Source organism: Haematobia irritans, chromosome 5, assembly GCF_050003625.1.
Source record: "Haematobia irritans isolate KBUSLIRL chromosome 5, ASM5000362v1, whole genome shotgun sequence".
Lineage (NCBI taxonomy): Eukaryota > Metazoa > Arthropoda > Insecta > Diptera > Muscidae > Haematobia > Haematobia irritans.
This window is the reverse complement of record NC_134401.1, coordinates 95,755,233-95,770,249: the sequence shown is the minus strand read 5'-3', so window position 1 is coordinate 95,770,249 and position 15,017 is coordinate 95,755,233.

The window sequence follows — 15,017 nt, the reverse complement described above, 5'->3', positions numbered from 1 at the left end:
TTTTTATATGAAAAACTTCTTTTAGCCATATCTCCTCAAATATGCGTCCTAGAGCGAAAAGGACGATAATTTGTGACCACCATCAAAAAATTGAAAAATCCACCCAAATCCTAAAAAAATTGAAATTTTTATATGAAAAACTTCTTTTGGTCATATCTCCTTAAATATGCGTCCTAGAGCGAAAAGGACGATAATTCGTGACCACCCTCAAAAAATTCAAAAATCCACCCAAAACCTAAACAAAATTTAATTTTTATATGAAAAACTTCTTTTGGCCATATCTCCTTAAATATGCGTCCTAGAGCGAAAAGGACGATAATTTGTGACCACCATCAAAAAATTGAAAAATCCACCCAAATCCTAAAAAAATTGAAATTTTTATATGAAAAACTTATTTTGGCCATATCTCCTAAACTAAGCGTCCTAGAGCAAAAAGGACGATAATTCGTGACCACCCTCAAAATATTAAAAAATCCACCCAAAACCTAAAAAAATTGAAATTTTTATATGAAAAACTTATTTTGGCCATATCTCCTAAACTAAGCGTCCTAGAGCGAAAAGGACGATAATTCGTGACCACCCTCAAAAAATTCAAAAATCCACCCAAAACCTAAAAAAATTGAAATTTTTATATAAAAAACTTATTTTGGCCATATCTCCTAAACTAAGCGTCCTACAGCGAAAAGGACGATAATTCGTGACCACCCTCAAAAAATTCAAAAATCCACCCAAAACCTAAAAAAATTGAAATTTTTATATGAAAAACTTCTTTTGGCCATATCTCCTTAAATATGCGTCCTAGAGCGAAAAGGACGATAATTCGTGACCACCATCAAAAAATTGGAAAATCCACCCAAAACCTAAAAAAAAATGAAATTTTTATATGAAAAACTTCTTTTGGCCATATCTCCTTAAATATGCGTCCTAGAGCGAAAAGGACGATAATTCGTGACCACCATCAAAAAATTGAAAAATCCACCCAAATCCTAAAAAAATTGAAATTTTTATATGAAAAACTTATTTTGGCCATATCTCCTTAAATATGCGTCCTAGAGCGAAAAGGACGATAATTCGTGACCACCTTCAAAAAATTCAAAAATCCACCCAAAACCTAAAAAAATTGAAATTTTTATATGAAAAACTTCTTTTGACCATATCTCTTTAAATATGCGTCCTAGAGCGAAAAGGACGATAATTCGTGACCACCATCAAAAAATTGAAAAATCCACCCAAAACCTAAAAAATTGAAATTTTTATATGAAAAACTTCTTTTGGCCATATCTCCTTATATATGCGTCCTACAGGGAAAAGGACGATAATTCGTGACCACCCTCAAAAAAAATGAAATTTTTATATGAAAAACTTCTTTTGGCCATATCTCCTTAAATATGCGTCCTACAGCGAAAAGGACGATAATTCGTGACCACCATCAAAAAATTGAAAAATCCACCCAAAACCTAAAAAATTGAAATTTTTATATGAAAAACTTCTTTTGGCCATATCTCCTTAAATATGCGTCCTATAGGGAAAAGGACGATAATTCGTGACCACCCTCAAAAAATTCAAAAATCCACCCAAAACCTAAAAAAATTGAAATTTTTATATGAAAAACTTCTTTTAGCCATATCTCCTTAAATATGCGTCCTAGAGCGAAAAGGACGATAATTTGTGACCACCATCAAAAAATTGAAAAATCCACCCAAATCCTAAAAAAATTGAAATTTTTATATGAAAAACTTCTTTTGGCCATATCTCCTTAAATATGCGTCCTAGAGCGAAAAGGACGATAATTCGTGACCACCCTCAAAAAATTCAAAAATCCACCCAAAACCTAAAAACATTTAATTTTTATATGAAAAACTTCTTTTGGCCATATCTCCTTAAATATGCGTCCTAGAGCGAAAAGGACGATAATTCGTGACCACCATCAAAAAATTGAAAAATCCACCCAAATCCTAAAAAAATTGAAATTTTTATATGAAAAATTTATTTTGGCCATATCTCCTTAAATATGCGTCCTAGAGCGAAAAGGACGATAATTCGTGACCACCCTCAAAAAATTGAAAAATCCACCCAAAACCTAAAAAAATTGAAATTTTTATATGAAAAACTTCTTTTGGCCATATCTCCTAAACTAAGCGTCCTAGAGCGAAAAGGACGATAATTCGTGACCACCCTCAAAAAATTCAAAAATCCACCCAAAACCTAAAAAAATTTAAATTTTTATATGAAAAACTTCTTTTGGCCATATCTCCTTAAATATGCGTCCTATAGCGCAAAGGACGATAATTCGTGACCACCCTCAAAAAATTCAAAAATCCACCCAAAACCTAAAAAAATTGAAATTTTTATATGAAAAACTTCTTTTGGCCATATCTCCTTAAATATGCGTCCTAGAGCGAAAAGGACGATAATTCGTGACCACCATCGAAAAATTGAAAAATCCACCCAAATCCTAAAAAAATTGAAATTTTTATATGAAAAACTTATTTTGGCCATATCTCCTAAACTAAGCGTCCTAGAGCGAAAAGGACGATAATTCGTGACCACCCTCAAAAAATTCAAAAATCCACCCAAAACCTAAAAAAATTGAAATTTTTATATGAAAAACTTATTTTGGCCATATCTCCATAATTTTGCGTCCTAGAGCGAAAAGGACGATAATTCGTGACCACCCTCAAAAAATTCAAAAATCCACCCAAAACCTAAAAAAATTGAAATTTTTATATGAAAAACTTCTTTTAGCCATATCTCCTTAAATATGCGTCCTAGAGCGAAAAGGACGATAATTTGTGACCACCATCAAAAAATTGAAAAATCCACCCAAATCCAAAAAAAAATTGAAATTTTTATATGAAAAACTTCTTTTGGCCATATCTCTTAAACTAAGCGTCCTAGAGCGAAAAGGACGATAATTCGTGACCACCCTCAAAAAATTGAAAAATCCACCCAAAACCTAAAAAAATTGAAATTTTTATATGAAAAACTTATTTTGGCCATATCTCCTTAAATATGCGTCCTAGAGCAAAAAGGACGATAATTCGTGACCACCCTCAAAAAATTCAAAAATCCACCCAAAACCTAAAAAAATTTAAATTTTTATATGAAAAACTTCTTTTGGCCATATCTCCTAAACTAAGCGTCCTAGAGCGAAAAGGACGATAATTCGTGACCACCATCAAAAAATTGAAAAATCCACCCAAAACCTAAAAAAATTGAAATTTTTATATGAAAACCTTCTTTTGGCCATATCTCCTTAAATATGCGTCCTACAGGGAAAAGGACGATAATTCGTGACCACCCTCAAAAAAAATGAAATTTTTATATGAAAAACTTCTTTTGGCCATATCTCCTTAAATATGCGTCCTACAGCGAAAAGGACGATAATTCGTGACCACCATCAAAAAATTGAAAAATCCACCCAAAACCTAAAAAATTGAAATTTTTATATGAAAAACTTCTTTTGGCCATATCTCCTTAAATATGCGTCCTAGAGCGAAAAGGACGATAATTCGTGACCACCCTCCAAAAATTCAAAAATCCACCCAAAACCTAAAAAAATTTAATTTTTATATGAAAAACTTCTTTTGGCCATATCTCCTTAAATATGCGTCCTAGAGCGAAAAGGACGATAATTCGTGACCACCATCAAAAAATTGAAAAATCCACCCAAATCCTAAAAAAATTGAAATTTTTATATGAAAAACTTATTTTGGCCATATCTCCTAAACTAAGCGTCCTAGAGCAAAAACGACGATAATTCGTGACCACCCTCAAAAAATTCAAAAATCCACCCAAAACCTAAAAAAATTTAAATTTTTATATGAAAAACTTCTTTTGGCCATATCTCCTTAAATATGCGTCCTATAGCGCAAAGGACGATAATTCGTGACCACCCTCAAAAAATTCAAAAATCCACCCAAAACCTAAAAAAAATGAAATTTTCATATGAAAAACTTCTTTTGGTCATATCTCCTTAAATATGCGTCCTAGAGCGAAAAGGACGATAATTCGTGACCACCATCAAAAAATTGAAAAATCCACCCAAAACCTAAAAAAATTGAAATTTTTATATGAAAAACTTCTTTTGGCCATATCTCCTAAACTAAGCGTCCTAGAGCGAAAAGGACGATAATTCGTGACCACCCTCAAAAAATTCAAAAATCCACCCAAAACCTAAAAAAATTGAAATTTTTATATGAAAAACTTATTTTGGCCATATCTCCTAAACTAAGCGTCCTACAGCGAAAAGGACGATAATTCGTGACCACCCTCAAAAAATTCAAAAATCCACCCAAAACCTAAAAAAAATTTAATTTTTATATGAAAAACTTCTTTTGGCCATATCTCCTTAAATATGCGTCCTAGAGCGAAAAGGACGATAATTCGTGACCACCATCAAAAAATTGAAAAATCCACCCAAATCCTAAAAAAATTGAAATTTTTATATGAAAAACTTATTTTGACCATATCTCTTTAAATATGCGTCCTAGAGCGAAAAGGACGATAATTCGTGACCACCATCAAAAAATTGAAAAATCCACCCAAAACCTAAAAAATTGAAATTTTTATATCAAAAACTTCTTTTGGCCATATCTCCTTAAATATGCGTCCTACAGGGAAAAGGACGATAATTCGTGACCACCCTCAAAAAAAATGAAATTTTTATATGAAAAACTTCTTTTGGCCATATCTCCTTAAATATGCGTCCTAGAGCGAAAAGGACGATAATTCGTGACCACCATCAAAAAATTGAAAAATCCACCCAAAACCTAAAAAATTGAAATTTTTATATGAAAAACTTCTTTTGGCCATATCTCCTTAAATATGCGTCCTACAGGGAAAAGGACGATAATTCGTGACCACCCTCAAAAAATTCAAAAATCCACCCAAAACCTAAAAAAATTGAAATTTTTATATGAAAAACTTCTTTTAGCCATATCTCCTCAAATATGCGTCCTAGAGCGAAAAGGACGATAATTTGTGACCACCATCAAAAAATTGAAAAATCCGCCCAAATCCTAAAAAAATTGAAATTTTTATATGAAAAACTTCTTTTGGCCATATCTCTTTAAATATGCGTCCTAGAGCGAAAAGGACGATAATTCGTGACCACCATCAAAAAATTGAAAAATCCACCCAAAACCTAAAAAAAATTGAAATTTTTATATGAAAAACTTCTTTTGGCCATATCTCCTTAAATATGCGTCCTACAGCGAAAAGGACGATAATTCGTGACCACCATCACAAAATTGAAAAATCCACCCAAAACCTAAAAAAATATAAATTTTTATATGAAAAACTTCTTTTGGCCATATCTCCTTAAATATGCGTCCTAGAGCGAAAAGGACGATAATTTGTGACCACCATCAAAAAATTGAAAAATCCACCCAAATCCTAAAAAAATTGAAATTTTTATATGAAAAACTTCTTTTGGCCATATCTCCTTAAATATGCGTCCTAGAGCGAAAAGGACGACAATTCGTGACCACCATCAAAAAATTCAAAAATCCACCCAAATCCTAAAAAAAATTTAAATTTTTATATGAAAAACTTATTTTGGCCATATCTCCTAAACTAAGCGTCCTAGAGCGAAAAGGACGATAATTCGTGACCAACCTCAAAAAATCCAAAAATCCACCCAAAACCTAAAAAAATTGAAATTTTTATATGAAAAACTTATTTTGGCCATATCTCCTAGAGCGAAATGGACGCTAATTCGTGACCACCCTCAAAAAATTCAAAAATCCACCCAAAACCTAAAAAAATTGAAATTTTTGTATGAAAAACTTCTTTTGGCCATATCTCCTTAAATATGCGTCCTAGAGCGAAAAGGACGATAATTCGTGACCACCATCAAAAAAGTGGAAAATCCACCCAAAACCTAAAAAAAATTAAATTTTTATATGAAAAACTTCTTTTGGCCATATCTCCTTAAATATGCGTCCTACAGCGAAAAGGACGATAATTCGTGACCACCATCAAAAAATTGAAAAATCCACCCAAAACCTAAAAAAATTGAAATTTTTATATGAAAAACTTATTTTGGCCATATCTCCTTAAATATGCGTCCTACAGCGAAAAGGACGATAATTCGTGACCACCCTCAAAAAATTCAAAAATCCACCCAAAACCTAAAAAAAAATTGAAATTTTTATATGAAAAACTTCTTTTGGCCATATCTCCTTAAATATGCGTCCTACAGGGAAAAGGACGATAATTCGTGACCACCCTCAAAAAATTCAAAAATCCACCCAAAACCTAAAAAAATTGAAATTTTTATATGAAAAACTTCTTTTAGCCATATCTCCTCAAATATGCGTCCTAGAGCGAAAAGGACGATAATTTGTGACCACCATCAAAAAATTGAAAAATCCACCCAAATCCTAAAAAAATTGAAATTTTTATATGAAAAACTTCTTTTGGTCATATCTCCTTAAATATGCGTCCTAGAGCGAAAAGGACGATAATTCGTGACCACCCTCAAAAAATTCAAAAATCCACCCAAAACCTAAACAAAATTTAATTTTTATATGAAAAACTTCTTTTGGCCATATCTCCTTAAATATGCGTCCTAGAGCGAAAAGGACGATAATTTGTGACCACCATCAAAAAATTGAAAAATCCACCCAAATCCTAAAAAAATTGAAATTTTTATATGAAAAACTTATTTTGGCCATATCTCCTAAACTAAGCGTCCTAGAGCAAAAAGGACGATAATTCGTGACCACCCTCAAAATATTAAAAAATCCACCCAAAACCTAAAAAAATTGAAATTTTTATATGAAAAACTTATTTTGGCCATATCTCCTAAACTAAGCGTCCTAGAGCGAAAAGGACGATAATTCGTGACCACCCTCAAAAAATTCAAAAATCCACCCAAAACCTAAAAAAATTGAAATTTTTATATAAAAAACTTATTTTGGCCATATCTCCTAAACTAAGCGTCCTACAGCGAAAAGGACGATAATTCGTGACCACCCTCAAAAAATTCAAAAATCCACCCAAAACCTAAAAAAATTGAAATTTTTATATGAAAAACTTCTTTTGGCCATATCTCCTTAAATATGCGTCCTAGAGCGAAAAGGACGATAATTCGTGACCACCATCAAAAAATTGGAAAATCCACCCAAAACCTAAAAAAAAATGAAATTTTTATATGAAAAACTTCTTTTGGCCATATCTCCTTAAATATGCGTCCTAGAGCGAAAAGGACGATAATTCGTGACCACCATCAAAAAATTGAAAAATCCACCCAAATCCTAAAAAAATTGAAATTTTTATATGAAAAACTTATTTTGGCCATATCTCCTTAAATATGCGTCCTAGAGCGAAAAGGACGATAATTCGTGACCACCCTCAAAAAATTCAAAAATCCACCCAAAACCTAAAAAAATTGAAATTTTTATATGAAAAACTTCTTTTGACCATATCTCTTTAAATATGCGTCCTAGAGCGAAAAGGACGATAATTCGTGACCACCATCAAAAAATTGAAAAATCCACCCAAAACCTAAAAAATTGAAATTTTTATATGAAAAACTTCTTTTGGCCATATCTCCTTATATATGCGTCCTACAGGGAAAAGGACGATAATTCGTGACCACCCTCAAAAAAAATGAAATTTTTATATGAAAAACTTCTTTTGGCCATATCTCCTTAAATATGCGTCCTACAGCGAAAAGGACGATAATTCGTGACCACCATCAAAAAATTGAAAAATCCACCCAAAACCTAAAAAATTGAAATTTTTATATGAAAAACTTCTTTTGGCCATATCTCCTTAAATATGCGTCCTATAGGGAAAAGGACGATAATTCGTGACCACCCTCAAAAAATTCAAAAATCCACCCAAAACCTAAAAAAATTGAAATTTTTATATGAAAAACTTCTTTTAGCCATATCTCCTTAAATATGCGTCCTAGAGCGAAAAGGACGATAATTTGTGACCACCATCAAAAAATTGAAAAATCCACCCAAATCCTAAAAAAATTGAAATTTTTATATGAAAAACTTCTTTTGGCCATATCTCCTTAAATATGCGTCCTAGAGCGAAAAGGACGATAATTCGTGACCACCCTCAAAAAATTCAAAAATCCACCCAAAACCTAAAAACATTTAATTTTTATATGAAAAACTTCTTTTGGCCATATCTCCTTAAATATGCGTCCTAGAGCGAAAAGGACGATAATTCGTGACCACCATCAAAAAATTGAAAAATCCACCCAAATCCTAAAAAAATTGAAATTTTTATATGAAAAATTTATTTTGGCCATATCTCCTTAAATATGCGTCCTAGAGCGAAAAGGACGATAATTCGTGACCACCCTCAAAAAATTGAAAAATCCACCCAAAACCTAAAAAAATTGAAATTTTTATATGAAAAACTTCTTTTGGCCATATCTCCTAAACTAAGCGTCCTAGAGCGAAAAGGACGATAATTCGTGACCACCCTCAAAAAATTCAAAAATCCACCCAAAACCTAAAAAAATTTAAATTTTTATATGAAAAACTTCTTTTGGCCATATCTCCTTAAATATGCGTCCTATAGCGCAAAGGACGATAATTCGTGACCACCCTCAAAAAATTCAAAAATCCACCCAAAACCTAAAAAAATTGAAATTTTTATATGAAAAACTTCTTTTGGCCATATCTCCTTAAATATGCGTCCTAGAGCGAAAAGGACGATAATTCGTGACCACCATCGAAAAATTGAAAAATCCACCCAAATCCTAAAAAAATTGAAATTTTTATATGAAAAACTTATTTTGGCCATATCTCCTAAACTAAGCGTCCTAGAGCGAAAAGGACGATAATTCGTGACCACCCTCAAAAAATTCAAAAATCCACCCAAAACCTAAAAAAATTGAAATTTTTATATGAAAAACTTATTTTGGCCATATCTCCATAATTTTGCGTCCTAGAGCGAAAAGGACGATAATTCGTGACCACCCTCAAAAAATTCAAAAATCCACCCAAAACCTAAAAAAATTGAAATTTTTATATGAAAAACTTCTTTTAGCCATATCTCCTTAAATATGCGTCCTAGAGCGAAAAGGACGATAATTTGTGACCACCATCAAAAAATTGAAAAATCCACCCAAATCCAAAAAAAAATTGAAATTTTTATATGAAAAACTTCTTTTGGCCATATCTCTTAAACTAAGCGTCCTAGAGCGAAAAGGACGATAATTCGTGACCACCCTCAAAAAATTGAAAAATCCACCCAAAACCTAAAAAAATTGAAATTTTTATATGAAAAACTTATTTTGGCCATATCTCCTTAAATATGCGTCCTAGAGCAAAAAGGACGATAATTCGTGACCACCCTCAAAAAATTCAAAAATCCACCCAAAACCTAAAAAAATTTAAATTTTTATATGAAAAACTTCTTTTGGCCATATCTCCTAAACTAAGCGTCCTAGAGCGAAAAGGACGATAATTCGTGACCACCATCAAAAAATTGAAAAATCCACCCAAAACCTAAAAAAATTGAAATTTTTATATGAAAACCTTCTTTTGGCCATATCTCCTTAAATATGCGTCCTACAGGGAAAAGGACGATAATTCGTGACCACCCTCAAAAAAAATGAAATTTTTATATGAAAAACTTCTTTTGGCCATATCTCCTTAAATATGCGTCCTACAGCGAAAAGGACGATAATTCGTGACCACCATCAAAAAATTGAAAAATCCACCCAAAACCTAAAAAATTGAAATTTTTATATGAAAAACTTCTTTTGGCCATATCTCCTTAAATATGCGTCCTAGAGCGAAAAGGACGATAATTCGTGACCACCCTCCAAAAATTCAAAAATCCACCCAAAACCTAAAAAAATTTAATTTTTATATGAAAAACTTCTTTTGGCCATATCTCCTTAAATATGCGTCCTAGAGCGAAAAGGACGATAATTCGTGACCACCATCAAAAAATTGAAAAATCCACCCAAATCCTAAAAAAATTGAAATTTTTATATGAAAAACTTATTTTGGCCATATCTCCTAAACTAAGCGTCCTAGAGCAAAAACGACGATAATTCGTGACCACCCTCAAAAAATTCAAAAATCCACCCAAAACCTAAAAAAATTTAAATTTTTATATGAAAAACTTCTTTTGGCCATATCTCCTTAAATATGCGTCCTATAGCGCAAAGGACGATAATTCGTGACCACCCTCAAAAAATTCAAAAATCCACCCAAAACCTAAAAAAAATGAAATTTTCATATGAAAAACTTCTTTTGGTCATATCTCCTTAAATATGCGTCCTAGAGCGAAAAGGACGATAATTCGTGACCACCATCAAAAAATTGAAAAATCCACCCAAAACCTAAAAAAATTGAAATTTTTATATGAAAAACTTCTTTTGGCCATATCTCCTAAACTAAGCGTCCTAGAGCGAAAAGGACGATAATTCGTGACCACCCTCAAAAAATTCAAAAATCCACCCAAAACCTAAAAAAATTGAAATTTTTATATGAAAAACTTATTTTGGCCATATCTCCTAAACTAAGCGTCCTACAGCGAAAAGGACGATAATTCGTGACCACCCTCAAAAAATTCAAAAATCCACCCAAAACCTAAAAAAATTGAAATTTTTATATGAAAAACTTCTTTTAGCCATATCTCCTTAAATATGCGTCCTAGAGCGAAAAGGACGATAATTTGTGACCACCATCAAAAAATTGAAAAATCCACCCAAATCCTAAAAAAAATTGAAATTTTTATATGAAAAACTTCTTTTGGCCATATCTCCTAAACTAAGCGTCCTAGAGCGAAAAGGACGATAATTCTTGACCACCCTCAAAAAATTCAAAAATCCACCCAAAACCTAAAAAAACTGAAATTTTTATATGAAAAACTTATTTTGGCCATATCTCCTTAAATATGCGTCCTAGCGCGAAAAGGACGATAATTCGTGACCACCCTCAAAATATTCAAAAATCCACCCAAAACCTAAAAAAATTGAAATTTTTATATGAAAAACTTATTTTGGCCATATCTCCTAAACTAAGCGTCCTAGAGCGAAAAGGACGATAATCGTGACCACCCTCAAAAAATTCAAAAATCCACCCAAAACCTAAAAAAACTGAAATTTTTATATGAAAAACTTATTTTGGCCATATCTCCTTAAATATGCGTCCTAGAGCGAAAAGGACGATAATTCGTGACCACCCTCAAAATATTCAAAAATCCACCCAAAACCTAAAAAAATTGAAATTTTTATATGAAAAACTTCTTCATAATTTTGCGTCCTAGAGCGAAAAGGACGATAATTCGTGACCACCCTCAAAAAATTCAAAAATCCACCCAAAACCTAAAAAAAATGAAATTTTCATATGAAAAACTTCTTTTGGCCATATCTCCTTAAATATGCGTCCTAGAGCGAAAAGGACGATAATTCGTGACCACCATCAAAAAATTGAAAAATCCACCCAAATCCTAAAAAAATGGAAATTTTTATATAAAAAACTTATTTTGGCCATATCTCCTTAAATATGCGTCCTAGAGCGAAAAGGACGATAATTCGTGACCACCCTCAAAAAATTCAAAAATCCACCCAAAACCTACAAAAAATGAAATTTTCATATGAAAAACTTCTTTTGGCCATATCTCCTTAAATATGCGTCCTAGAGCGAAAAGGACGATAATTCGTGACCACCATCAAAAAATTGAAAAATCCACCCAAATCCTAAAAAAATTGAAATTTTTATATGAAAAACTTATTTTGGCCATATCTCCTAAACTAAGCGTCCTAGAGCGAAAAGGACGATAATTCTTGACCACCCTCAAAAAATTCAAAAATCCACCCAAAACCTAAAAAAAATTGAAATTTTTATATGAAAAACTTCTTTTGGCCATATCTCCTTAAATATGCGTCCTACAGCGAAAAGGACGATAATTCGTGACCACCCTCAAAAAATTCAAAAATCCACCCAAAACCTAAAAAAATTGAAATTTTTATATGAAAAACTTCTTTTAGCCATATCTCCTTAAATATGCGTCCTAGAGCGAAAAGGACGATAATTTGTGACCACCATCAAAAAATTGAAAAATCCATCCAAATCCTAAAAAAAATTGAAATTTTTATATGAAAAACTTCTTTTGGCCATATCTCCTAAACTAAGCGTCCTAGAGCGAAAAGGACGATAATTCGTGACCACCATAAAAAAATTGAAAAATCCACCCAAATCCTAAAAAAATTGAAATTTTTATATGAAAAACTTATTTTGGCCATATCTCCTAAACTAAGCGTCCTAGAGCAAAAAGGACGATAATTCGTGACCACCCTCAAAATATTCAAAAATCCACCCAAAACCTAAAAAAATTGAAATTTTTATATGAAAAACTTATTTTGGACATATCTCCTAAACTAAGCGTCCTAGAGCGAAAAGGACGATAATTCGTGACCACCCTCAAAATATTCAAAAATCCACCCAAAACCTAAAAAAATTGAAATTTTTATATGAAAAACTTATTTTGGCCATATCTCCTAAACTAAGCGTCCTACAGCGAAAAGGACGATAATTCGTGACCACCCTCAAAAAATTCAAAAATCCACCCAAAACCTAAAAAAATTGAAATTTTTATATGAAAAACTTCTTTTGGCCATATCTCCTTAAATATGCGTCCTATAGCGCAAAGGACGATAATTCGTGACCACCCTCAAAAAATTCAAAAATCCACCCAAAACCTAAAAAAATTGAAATTTTTATATGAAAAACTTCTTTTGGCCATATCTCCTTAAATATGCGTCCTAGAGCGAAAAGGACGATAATTCGTGACCTCCCTCAAAAAATTCAAAAATCCACCCAAAACCTAAAAAAAATGAAATTTTCATATGAAAAACTTCTTTTGGCCATATCTCCTTAAATATGCGTCCTAGAGCGAAAAGGACGATAATTCGTGACCACCAACAAAAAATTGAAAAATCCACCCAAAACCTAAAAAAAAAATGAAATTTTTATATGAAAAACTTCTTTTGGCCATATCTCCTTAAATATGCGTCCTACAGCGAAAAGGACGATAATTCGTGACCACCATCAAAAAATTCAAAAATCCACCCAAAACCTAAAAAAATTGAAATTTTTATATGAAAAACTTCTTTTGGCCATATCTCCTTAAATATGCGTCCTAGAGCGAAAAGGACGATAATTCGTGACCACCATCAAAAAATTGAAAAATCCACCCAAATCCTAAAAAAAATTGAAATTTTTATATGAAAAACTTCTTTTGGCCATATCTCCTTAAATATGCGTCCTAGAGCGAAAAGGACGATAATTCGTGACCACCCTCAAAAAATTCAAAAATCCACCCAAAACCTAAAAAAAAATGAAATTTTTATATGAAAAACTTCTTTTGGCCATATCTCCTTAAATATGCGTCCTAGAGCGAAAAGGACGATAATTCGTGACCACCATCAAAAAATTGAAAAATCCACCCAAATCCTAAAAAAATTGAAATTTTTATATGAAAAACTTATTTTGGCCATATCTCCTAAACTAAGCGTCCTAGAGCAAAAAGGACGATAATTCGTGACCACCATCAAAAAATTGAAAAATCCACCCAAATCCTAAAAAAATTGAAATTTTTATATGAAAAACTTATTTTGGCCATATCTCCTAAACTAAGCGTCCTAGAGCAAAAAGGACGATAATTCGTGACCACCCTCAAAATATTCAAAAATCCACCCAAAACCTAAAAAAATTGAAATTTTTATATGAAAAACTTCTTTTGGCCATATCTCCATAAATATGCGTCCTAGAGCGAAAAGGACGATAATTCGTGACCACCCTCAAAAAATTCAAAAATCCACCCAAAACCTAAAAAAAATGAAATTTTCATATGAAAAACTTCTTTTGGCCATATCTCCTTAAATATGCGTCCTAGAGCGAAAAGGACGATAATTCGTGACCACCATCAAAAAATTGAAAAATCCACCCAAATCCTAAAAAAATTGAAATTTTTATATAAAAAACTTATTTTGGCCATATCTCCTTAAATATGCGTCCTAGAGCGAAAAGGACGATAATTCGTGACCACCCTCAAAAAATTCAAAAATCCACCCAAAACCTAAAAAAAATGAAATTTTCATATGAAAAACTTCTTTTGGCCATATCTCCTTAAATATGCGTCCTAGAGCGAAAAGGACGATAATTCGTGACCACCATCAAAAAATTGAAAAATCCACCCAAATCCTAAAAAAATTGAAATTTTTATATGAAAAACTTATTTTGGCCATATCTCCTAAACTAAGCGTCCTAGAGCGAAAAGGACGATAATTCTTGACCACCCTCAAAAAATTCAAAAATCCACCCAAAACCTAAAAAAAATTGAAATTTTTATATGAAAAACTTCTTTTGGCCATATCTCCTTAAATATGCGTCCTACAGCGAAAAGGACGATAATATGTGACCACCATCAAAAAATTGAAAAATCCACCCAAATCCTAAAAAAATTGAAATTTTTATATGAAAAACTTCTTTTGGCCATATCTCCTTAAATATGCGTCCTAGAGCGAAAAGGACGATAATTCGTGACCACCCTCAAAAAATTCAAAAATCCACCCAAAACCTAAAAAAAATTTAATTTTTATATGAAAAACTTCTTTTGGCCATATCTCCTTAAATATGCGTCCTAGAGCGAAAAGGACGATAATTCGTGACCACCCTCAAAAAATTCAAAAACCCACCCAAAACCTAAAAAAACTGAAATTTTTATATGAAAAACTTCTTTTGGCCATATCTCCTTAAATATGCGTCCTAGAGCGAAAAGGACGATAATTCGTGACCACCCTCAAAAAATTCAAAAATCCACCCAAAACCTTAAAAAATTGAAATTTTTATATGAAAAGCTTATTTTGGCCATATCTCCTAAACTAAGCGTCCTAGAGCGAAAAGGACAATATTCGTGACCACCATCAAAAAATTGAAAAATCCACCCAAAACCTAAAAAAAAATGAAATTTTTATATGAAAAACTTCTTCTTTTTTCTTTGGCTAAAAAAATTGAAATTTTTAT